Source organism: Solanum lycopersicum, chromosome 2 (assembly GCF_036512215.1).
Source record: "Solanum lycopersicum chromosome 2, SLM_r2.1".
NCBI classification, from domain to species: domain Eukaryota; kingdom Viridiplantae; phylum Streptophyta; class Magnoliopsida; order Solanales; family Solanaceae; genus Solanum; species Solanum lycopersicum.
In genome coordinates this window covers 30,693,126-30,705,177 of record NC_090801.1, presented here as the reverse complement: position 1 = coordinate 30,705,177, position 12,052 = coordinate 30,693,126, and the positions used below count along the sequence as shown (strand labels likewise).

The window sequence follows — 12,052 nt, the reverse complement described above, 5'->3', positions numbered from 1 at the left end:
TTCTGACTCGCCTTTTTGTCATTTGTGCTTTTTTTTTAATTTTTGTAGAATAATAATACATTTTTATTATTATTAATATGATTTATATTCTTAGCAATTTCCGGAAATAAACAAAATCATTCGGCTTTTATTGAGCAGAAGGCTTATTTTATGAAACATATTTTAGAAGAGTAATATTTCAATATAAACAGTCACATAATGTTATATATTTAGATCTCATATACGAGCTATTACATACTAGTATAAATATTTTTTCACTTGATTTTGATTTTTTTATGCTAGAGTTGTGTTTGATTATAATTTTTGTAACTAATATTTGGTTGTTTGAATGTGATAATTTTCTTTAAAAACATGAAATATAATTTATATTATGTCATTTTTATAAATATATAAATAATTTAGGGTACAACTTTTTCTTTCCGTGGTTTCCTCTTGTCGTTCTGCGAACCCGACTAGCTGTACGCACTGGATCCCGCTGTTTCAAGGTGGGTGCACCACGATTAGTTTCACGAGGCCCTGGAGACGCAACCGGTTTGTAATGCCTCCAGTGGCCCTGCTGGGGCTTGAACTGGAAACCTGAAGGACTTTGTCCTCAGGCCTTTACCAGTCGAGCTACCCTCAGGGTTATTTATAAATGTATTGTACATTGGTAATTTGATGTGGAAAATTCAATATGTTATAACGTCAAGTTAGACAATTGTCACTTGGACATTTATACTTTTATAATAATAAAAATGTAACTCATTTAGATGTTTAATCAAATACTTTTTTATGTGAAGAACTACAAACTATATATATATTAGAAAAAAATTGTTATTGTTAATAATAAAATTAAAAGAATTATAATTACAAATAACTTTTACATTATCATATTATCTGTTGTAAGATGTAACATATATTTTGATTAACTTCATACTCTTGCTGCTTAGGAGGGAAATGATCAAATTTGGGTATGAAATCAAATGGGTGAAATATAGATATTAAAAGTTGCCTTATGTCTGCTAATATTCAGGGTGTTTGGGCATAATGAAAAAGAGTGGTGTTATATGATCCATAGTGTAGTCCTTAGGGCTTGAAAGCGTTGGTACACTTCTTTTTTGTTATAGTGAAAAACTCAGAATGCTTTTGCTTGGAGGATTAAAATTAGCCGAACCTCATTAGATCTTTGTGTTATTTTTCTTCTAAAGTATACTAGCTAATTCAAGATATTTCCACAACATAGTGGTTAAAGTTTATTATGAGTCAACTAATTATGTACTAGTCTCTTTCTCACGATTTGTATCCATGGATGGTACTAAGCCATGTTTTTTTTTTAAAAAAAAAAGCTTAAAGACTCATGAGGGCCGTTTTATTAAAATGATAAAAATTTAAGTGCTAAGTCCATAAAATCAGCAATAAATCCATAAATTAAATAGAACAAAAATATCTGAAAAAGAAAGTGGAATAGTCAGTCCTCTAGAATAGCATCTCCACCACGACCTCTTCATCAATTAGCAATGGAGCTCCACAAATTGAGCTCCCATATGGGACCTGTCGATCGTGTACCAACAACTGAGGCGGGTGAAGGGATCTCTGGAAGATCGAAACGTTGATTGCCAGTGAGAAAAAGGTACCCACTACTCGATCTTTATCTCTTTTGAATGTTTATCTTTCTTCCATTGTAGGATTCAAATTCAAACTCAGGTGACTACTTCCTCAATATCAACAACGGTAAGTTTATGCCTCATCTCTCATGTCTACTCTCAGTGGGTTGAATCCCACAATGTGATTAATCCCATCATCTGGGCTTAGACCTTAAAGAGAGGTATTGACTTATTAAATCGTATAGGAAATTCTTGAGGCTGACTTGACGAGTAGAACATTTGAAAAGCTTAGGTACACAACTCAATATGTTATCTTAGATTGTTGAAGCAATAACAGAACAAAATACATCCCACACATATACAAGCCTAATACCACTTGTCCTGGTTTTATATCACCTGTGACACCTTAAACTCTCAACAGACGCATGATATGTAACAAAACGAATCTAATTGAGACTGAAGTTGTCTATAGCCCTGCTTAAATTAGGAATATTTTATCAGTTATTTCATAAATCTATGTATTGTTGGACATAGGATAAATAGTCTGTCTTGTTTTCAGATGAGGAAAACCATATTTTTCTGCATTTATTATAACTTTCCCTACTCTAGGAACTTCCTGAAACTAATTAAAATGTACATGCTAAATGAAAAACTAAGTTAGCAAAAAAATCAGCAAGAGTATTCCCCCTCCCTTAATGAGTGTTGTACTTTTACCGTCATCAATTCCACCAGTTTATTAATGGAGTTGACTTCGAAAGTCACACTTCATGGAACATCCCATTCTCCATTAAGTATTTTCACCAAAACATACGAATCAAATTCAAATAAACTTGCACCAAACCATGTTCCCAACAATATTGTAGACCTCCCCTCACAACATTAGCTTCCTCCACAATGCTAGTAGAATCATGAATTTTCACCCCTTTAGAACCTACTAGGTCACATGCTTAGTTTATTATACAAAATTGAAACACCCTGGAAAATCAATGACCTAAGCTAGAGCCTTGAATTATGAATAATGACTTAAAAATTGTTAAGATGATATTTATAGACCTAACCTAATGTAATTAACTTGTTTAGGAAGTGTTAGTACCTAAACGTCAAGAAACGACCATGACGTCCGAAAGATTTGTAAAATTAATAGTAGGTATTCTTAGGTCTTGAGAAGGTTTGAAAGTGTCGTACGGTTATTAAATCATATAAAAATGTTATAAGTAAGTAAAATAATGTGTTTAGTGTCCAAATGTACGGGTATGGCCCCCCAAGGACCACCATAAAGGTCCTTGAGGAGAACCCAAAAGATGCCAAATTGAAGCAGCTTCCTACGAGGCCCTTTGACGGACCATCAAGGGAATGAGGGGGCGTAAGTCAGGATCTTGGGTGGAGACTTAGTCTCGCCACAAAATCTCCCCCATTTCCTATCTCTGATAGGAACAAAAGGGCATACGACCAGGGCTTCACACCATATACAGTCCATAGGTGGTGGCCATAGGTCCCTACGGAAATTCGAGTTTTATTTTTAAGTCGAGAATCTTATTACGAGTTAGTTAATTAACTAGGGGTTATTATGGGTGGCTAGTGAGTTATTACCTAAATAAACCTAATTATAAGACCCCGACTCCAATACCCAAGTCATTCTAAGTAAACTAACAAAACTCAGTCAAACTCTCTTAACTCAAGACTTCATTGAAAAAGAAGGCAAGCTTTCTCTAGGGCTTCAAGAACAAGACTTTCCTCCATTAATCATTAAGGATTGTCAAGGTATGGGAACTCTTCACTCTTAGGATACCTATCACCAAAAGGTTCCTTCAAAATTGATTTCAATGTTCCCAAATTTCTATATTTCTCTCAATTTTGTGGGTCTCTTTCAACCTTGACTTATTTGGTATAGATGTCACATCCGAGTTTACCCCCTAGACGTTACCGGCGTCGTTGTCCTCTTTGAGGACTAAGACTAGCATCTTATTCTTACATCATTACATTCATAGGTCAAAAATACGGAAAAATTAAAACTTTTAATTACATCTACTTGGAGGTTTACAAGACCTCTACATACACATAATATATTCATAACGAGTACACATAGACCTTTCGTATAGGAAGGTTACATAGCCTTCTACTTTATTACACACATATATATAAGATAGAATATAGTCATTAAATATTGTCTCATCTCGTATCATCTAAACGATCATAGCAATTTGGGCATAGCCCTACATCAATGTAAAGAAGCCACATATAGGCTTACACATAATCTACTACAACCCTATTATCAAGGAATAACATCACAAGCATGAACAAGAGTTAACCATATCATAAAAAGCAAGACAAGTACCCATGAATCCTCACCAAGTCAACAAGTACAATGACCAAGCAAAGCCCAATAGACTTACTCAATCAAGTAACCCCAACAAGAAACCATAACCAATGTCCAATATCACATAATATAATCTTTATGGATACATAACATCATACTTTAATAATATAATCCAAATACATGTTCATAAGGATAATCATCATCATATAATACCATTTATGTTGTATCATCAACATATTATCATCATATACATCATTATTATATACATACATAATACAGACTTCCTAAAGCTTCCATCAAGGCCAACTAGTGTAAGGCATAAACAGAGTCCCATACCTCAACCTAAGCTAAGTCAAACCTCTCAAGTCACCCTAGTTAGTTTATACTCAATTGATTCATTTTAGTTTAGGGAAAACTTGCCTTAACCGACATAGACCACAAGATCCAAGTGTGAAATCCGGTGTTGTAAAACCTTACACGATTGAAGGTGGTCTACAGGCTAAGGTAAAACCTAACATAAAGATAGCATCTAGGTGGATCCACTAGCTATTATTCCTATGGTGGCAACATAGTTTAATGAACTTGGGGTCGTTTTGGAAACGTCACTCTACACCCTATTGGTTCATGAGGCTATCCACCCCGTGAGGACCGTAGTGAGCCCTACCTTCCCTATTTTGGAAAGTGTCACCCCCTCACATACAAGATCACTCAGTGCTAAGCTAAGGTCCCTTTTTGAATTGTCTTTAAGTCTTTATTAACAATCATAACTTAGTTTAGGTCATAGGGTCTAGCCCTTGTATAATCATCATCATCATAGATCAATAAGAATTATGTGAGTACAATCCTTTCATTACAGTTCATACAAGTGAGGTTAACACATTTCATATCAGTTTCATAATAAAGCACATTAGTAAGCATCACCATCCTTATAACATTTACATCTTAATCAACCTCATAACCATAGTCAAGACATTTAAATTCAACATTATACCACCCTATCAATTCTAAATAAGGCATACACCCACACAACATCATGACATAATCACAATTAACCACAAGTTGAAGTAAAGAATAGGGATTACAAGACTTACCAATTCTCCTTCATAGTTCATCATAAAGGTCTTACCATCAACCCATAAATCAACCTAATTAGGGGATTAACATAATCACATAATGATATAAAATAGAATAAAAAGGCCAATTACATCACTATAACACAATTCAACGCTAGATCATAGCTTAAGACAAGATACTTTGGTCAAACTCACAATATACTTCATAACCTAAATCAACATCTCAAGAACTAGCATATTAGGAATGTGATTCATCTCAATATATTCCTAATCAATACAATAACATCATGTGGTAGTAATTCAATAAATAACCAAGACAATTCAATGAACATTATACAATTCATATCAAGATCACAACCTAGGGTTAAAGGTAGAGGGTCATATTCTACAATTTAGACCAAACCTTTAAGAATTATCATAATTAATTTATATCCATGTTAATTTATTCATATTATCCTAAAGAAAACATAAACAAATCAATTCATGACATGATTTTCGAGATTGAGAAGAACCCACATGAAAACTCAACTTTTGAAAATACTTTGAAGGAGCCCTTTGAGGAAAGAAGTCTCAAAGATGAATTAGATCTCATACCTTAACGTTTGATGAAGAATTTATGGTGAAATCATACATTTAAAAGCCCCCAAACCCCCCCCCCTAGATTTTCTTCAATGGTGTCTTCCAATAGATAGAGAAAGAAGAGAGAAGGAAGAGAGATTATTTTGTGAGTTGTAATTAATCTAATGGGGTTGGGGTTTTTATATGGGAGGTTAATTAACTTAATTAGACTCCCTTAAACCCTTAACTAACCACCTAAACCCTTAATTATTTAAACGAGACTCAGTTAAAATGTGCAGGAAAATTAGACCCTCACAGACGAGACCCTGATCGACGGTCCATCTGTGAGTCGACGATCATTATACCCTTCCGTGCTGCACATCCATCGTTTTGGTAAGAGACTATGTAGGTAAGTATCTTCCATGAATTGTCTATGTTTTTGTAGACGGTTTGCATCGATGCCCCATCGATCAACACACGCCCCGTCATTTATGTTTTGTCGGTGCACACTGCTCGGACAGTGTTGCCTCCTATGTGCTAGGGTCCTCCGTAAGGGCCCTTAGTTGGTCCTTGGGAGTAGTACCCGAAAGTTTCGACCACGAATCATATTAAACACATGTTAGACACCCTTCCATCAACTTTCATGCATTTCCGACTCCTAAGTCAAATAGGCTAAGCACGCTAGTGCGTCCTTGAACTAAATTTCCAAACGTCATGGACATTTTTAGACGTTTTGGTTTCTAAGCTTTCTAAATGACATATATTCATTATAATATTCCTTCAAACAGTGTCTAGACCTCAATACACCTATGTTAGGCTTTAAGACACGTCCTGAGTTTTCAAATATTATATTATCCCCCCTTAGGAACATTCGTCCCCAAATTACACTAAAAATCTTTTAAAGGAAGGAATAGACTCTAGACTAGCAGTCCAACCAATCAACAATATCAAAACAACATAAATCATATCATTTCAACAATGCGAATTTCAAAACATCAATTACCACACATAAGGCTCAAACATTTCATCATGAGGCATTTCCTCCTCACAACACACATGAGCATCAACATACTTTACATGAGTCAATTTAACAAAATTCAACTTATCAACATGCTACACAACTTCTCATAAGGACTCATCACGTCAAAATGCATAACATAACTCAAACAAAACCAAAATGGCAACATTTCAAGTTTGATGCACCAATTCACTGTAAACTCACTGTAATGCAATTCGAAAATGCACATTTTGCAAGACTTCACCAAAAATCAAGAGTCAATTTCTAGTCATATTTATATTATTAAGAAGAGTGAATAACCTTAATTATCAAAAAGATGAGGGTAACGGGACTTCATGTCGGCCTCGGCCTCCCATGTTGCACCCTCTACTAGGTGGTTTTTCCATAACACTTCTACCGAAAACCACCTCTAGTTCCTCAACCTCTTTACTTGTCTATCAAGGATTTGAACCGGGATCTCCTCATAGGAGAGGTTATCCCTGACACCAAGACCCTCAATAGGAAGAATATACCCGGAATCACCGATACACTTCTTCAACATAGAAACATGGAAAACTGGATGAACCGAAGCCAATTCACTAGGGAGTTTAAATTCATAGGCAACCTTACCAAACCTTTGCAAATTTTCATAGGAACCCACATAACGAGGACTCAAATTCCCTTTCTTTCCAAATCTAACCACCCCCTTCATAGGTGAAAGTTTCAAATACACCTTATCACCTTCTTCAAACTCCAAATCCCTTCTCCTATGATCGGCATAAGAATTTTGCCGACTATAGTTCGTTTGCAACCGGTTACTTATGATATAAAATTTCTCCAAAGTCTTATAAATCAAATCGGGAGTGAGAAGCAAAGGCTCACCTACTTCAAACAATCCTATAGGAGACCTACACCTCCTACCATACAAGGCTTCATAAGGAGCCATTGAGATGGATTAATGAAATCTATTATTATAAGCAAACTCCACCAAAGGCAAATGCTTATTCCAATTTCCCTTGAAATCAATAATACAAGCCCGAAACATATTCTCAAGAGTTTGAATAGTACGTTCCGCTTGACCATCCGTTTGGGGATGGAAAGCAGTACTCAACTTCATCCTAGTACCAAACCTTCTTGGTATGACCTCCAAATACTAGATGTGAATTGTGCACCCTGATCCGATATGATGGATAAAGGAATACCATGGCGACACACAACCTCATCTATGAAGAACTCAACATAATATTTCTCCTAATAAGTAGACTTGACGGGAATAAAATGAGCGAATTCAGTCAACCTATCCACAACCACCCATATAGAGTCATATTGTTTTTGAGTTCGAGGTAAACCCACTACAAAATCCATATTGATGTCTTCCCACTTCCAAGTAGGTTGGATTTCTTGTAGTAAGCTACCCGACTTTTGATGTTCGAATTTTACTTGTTGGCAATTTGGACACTTAGCATCAAACTCCGCTTTGTCTTTCTTCATACCTTCCCCCCAAAATATTTCCCTAAGGTCATGGTAGATTTTTGTCGAACCCGGATGAATGGAGTAGCGGGACCCATGGGCTTTTTCAACGATCTGGTCTCTCAACCCATCTATATTGGGAACACACAATCTCCCTTGGTACCTCAACAGACCATATTCCCTAAGGAGAATGACTCGTTTAACTTAACGAGAATCGGTTCTTTCAACTCCATCAATGGTTGATCAAGGTGTTTTTTTGACTAAACCTCGACCACTAAAGATGACTCGAAGTTATGATAGAGCATGAACCCACCATTCAGATAATCTTCCAACCTCACACCCAACCTAGCCAACCTATGAATATCTTTCACTAGGTCTTTCTTGGCTTCATCTATGTGTGACAGACTAACCATATGCATATGACTTAGAGCATCTGCAACCACATTGGCCTTGCCGGGGTGATAGAAGACACTCATATCATAATCTATAAACAATCCTAACCACCTTTTTTGTTGGACATTCAACTCCTTTTGGGTAAACACATATTGGAGACTCTTATGGTCGGTAAAGACATCAATATGAACACTATACAAGTAATTCCTCCATATTTTCAAGGCAAACACCCCGACCGCTAGCTCAAGGTCATGAGTTGGATAGTTTCTCTCATGCACTTTAAGTTGTCTAGAAGCATAGGCTATCACCTTTCATGTTGCATAAGCACACACCCAAAACCAACATGGGATGCATCACAATACACAACAAACCCCTTTGTACCCTCCGGTTAAGTCAACACTGGAGTGGAAGTAAGCTTATCTTTCAACATTTGGAAGCTTCTTTCACATGCCTCCGACCACTCAAATTTCCTACACTTTTGGGTCAAAGTATTCAAAGGAGATTCAATGGATGTAAAACCCTTCACGAACCTTCGATAGTAGCCCGCTAATCCAAAAAAACTCCTAATGTCTGTTGGAGTCTGTTGACACCCAATTTTGACCTTCCCCATAACAATCAATTTTCGAGCTTCTTCAATTTCAAAAGATCTAAATAATTAGTTTGATGAAATGTTAGAAAATGTAATATTTGCAAACTATGCAAAATAAGTTCTCTCTTATTTTTTTTGGAGCAATATGCTCGTATGCCATAGCATTTCAAAAATGATTTCAAAAGATTTAAGTTATAGTAAACTTTGTTAAATTAGTATTAGTTAAACTAAGTTATATTTTTGGATCACTATCTCCGAATCAAACTAATCATTTTATATTGTTAGGATTAATAAGCTCTTAAATTTATTATACTAATTCATCTTATTTTTTTAAGAGACTCGACTAGGCCTGCTTGACATTCTGATGAGCTAAAATTTCATAGCAGCTTTGGGCATGTATCTCTTAACAACTTTCCAGTCAGTCCAGCCCCTTCTCAGAATCTGACTCGATACTTCCCTTTTGCCCCTCAATTTGACCCAGGCCCATTCCCACAAAAAAATCATCCCACCAAATGCAATGCAACATTCAATTACAATCACAAAGATAATCCACTAACTATAGCATCAGGAGCCCATAACTGTTTCTCCTTCTTATTCACGCATGAGTGGATAACAATCAAAGAAATCAACCGCGCGTGATACGTCGTCCTTCCCTCTCCCTCATCTTCGCCGTATGTGAATAATCTAAGTGTCTCTATCTTGTGCTTCATCCGTCCTTGCTCCTGAATCGGACGGTTCTCCTCCTCATTCCATTAGGATTAGTACGATTCCAGGTGCAACCTTATCTGGAAGGGGAAATTCGAATTTCAACCTTTTTTTTCTCCCCCCCATAATCCGAACCCTAAACCCTTGGTATAAATAATCCCTTTATTTTGTGTTAAGAAAAATAAGGTTTAGTGGAGAGTGGTGAAAAAATAACAAGAAATATTGGAGTCAGCTATTCCTCTAGAATACAAGATACATTCTAAATTTCCAGCCGTACTATGATAAAAATATTTTAGGATAGTTACTAGAAAGCACAATTTTGGTTCAGCCTTTATTCTCAGCTCACCCATCTTCTTAGATGAATTCTAGGAGGTCCCGTCTTGGTGGCGAAAGATCATTCCCGTTCAGCTCGTTTGTTCTCTGTTCGTTGCTCAAAAAGAGGTAAACAACTCTCGTCTTCCCTGTTTTGTAGTTTGACTTCTCTTTCCCTTGTTGTCTCACAATGAGTGATTAAATTGTGTATATATGTTATCGGGTTATGCGTTGGTTGTGCGTTGTTTTGTTATAATCTTAGGTTTTCGATCGTCATAGTCTTTCTGAAGCTTATATGTACTTCATTTTCGAAGATTCGTTTCTGTCCTATTTTGGTCTCCTCTCTGTGTCTGTTTATGTTTCTTCTCGAGTTTTCTTGGTAGGATATTGCTTATTTCGATCCTTCAATTAATTTTGCTAATTTTTGATGTTATTCATTCCATATTTGTCAAAATGTGTCTTCTGATATTGTCTTGAGTTCTGAAGACAAAAGTGAGTTTCACAGTTTGTACTAATTACCTTCTAATAGTTTTTAGTAGTCTTGAATATGATAAGTTTGTTTTGTTAATCCACTCTCCTAAGTGTTGATATTCAAGCCGTTCAGTCGGATTTATTTTAATGTGCCGAAGTATGCCAGTTTCGCGTGTTTGTTTCTTTGCTTGTGTTTGATTTAACTTAGCTTGACCTGCTCCGAGGGAGCTCTCTCTTTTTTAAAATTAGGTATGATATCTGTCGGCTCGTTGAACTCATAAAAAACCTCTTATATTGCTATCGTTTAGTTTGGTCGTCAAATAAATCATGCAAGGCAAGATGTTTCTTTATTATTTGATAATATGTTATCACTTTCTTTGTCTTGGTTCAAAGCTCCAAGTTTGTGATTATTTTATTCTTCACTTGCCTATTCTGCCAACTTTGCTGATAGTGGGCCATTAATTTATGTGGTTTTGGTCGGTTTTCTCATAAGGTCAAAACATTAAGTGGTCTTAATTTATTTTAGTTTCCTTTACTCACCGTCTCTTGTATTTAAATAATCAAATAAAGAAGTAGGCTAATTAAATCATAATCTTGTGCTAGTGTACTATTTTATTTTGGCAGGTTCTTACCAACTTTATTTGAATACTGATTGTTTTGCTCATATGTCAATTTATGCTGTGATAATGTTCTTTGGGTTCGTCCACTTCAATGTGGCCCAACTTCTTAGAATATTTTTATTTTGCCGGCTCTTTATAATTGACAAACAATTATCTAGTCACTGTAGTTTGAAGAATTCCAATAGGTTGCGTTGGTTCATGATTCGTTGGAGTCCAAATCTACCTGATCTTGATTGCTGCATTAGTGGACTAGAGTCAAAAGAATATTTTGGGATTGATTCAAGTTGTCGTTTTCTTTTTGCTGTTGCATTTTAATCTAAAGTGCAGTGATTTATGAGTTAATTCATTTGACCTTTTTCTAATATTAAAATATGGTCCACTAATTACTTTGCTTCACAAGTGAAATTCGTACGGACTCGTCACGAGTTCCTATTTTCCCTCGTGCATTTTGAGAGGGCCTTTATTTTCATCGAGTCAGCCATCCATTTTTTCAGCGTACAGGTTCTCAAAGCCGAGGAATTCGAATCAGGCCATAGTTGAAGATCTTGGACCAAGAAGCCTTTTATTTTTATGTTGTATTTTGTTGTTTTGGGCCTAAGCCCTTGTTGTTTTTCTGTTCTGTATTATTATTTATCATTATTGTATGTTTAGTCTAGGACAGGTGCAAAGAAAATGGGTCAAAAACCCAAGACAGACGGGTCCAAAAATCGGTCAAGGCGTACAGAACCCGGATTTGGACCCAAATCTCTCTCCCTATCTCTTTATCTGCTTTTAATTATTTATCTTCTTTATTTATCATTAATTTTAAAGTTAGAAAAATTTGAATCCCCACAAAACACCATTAATATTTTACCGATTTAAAACCAATAATTTTGCAAATAATCTACTTAGATAAATGTTCACTTTCGAAAACAATCTTAATTTATTTTCGGCTTTCGTTTTTCAAAGAGTATTTTATTGCAAT

The 12,052-nt window shown here is 35.7% G+C and overlaps 1 long non-coding RNA gene across 1 annotated transcript; it reads left to right on the top strand.

Annotated features, from left to right (window-relative positions):
- Positions 1-5,356: 5,356 nt before the first annotated feature.
- LOC112940895 (uncharacterized) lies at positions 5,357-11,924 on the top strand. The gene is made up of 2 exons (XR_003245144.2): positions 5,357-10,126; positions 11,583-11,924. It is a non-coding gene; the product is annotated as an uncharacterized lncRNA (long non-coding RNA).
- Positions 11,925-12,052: the final 128 nt, after the last annotated feature.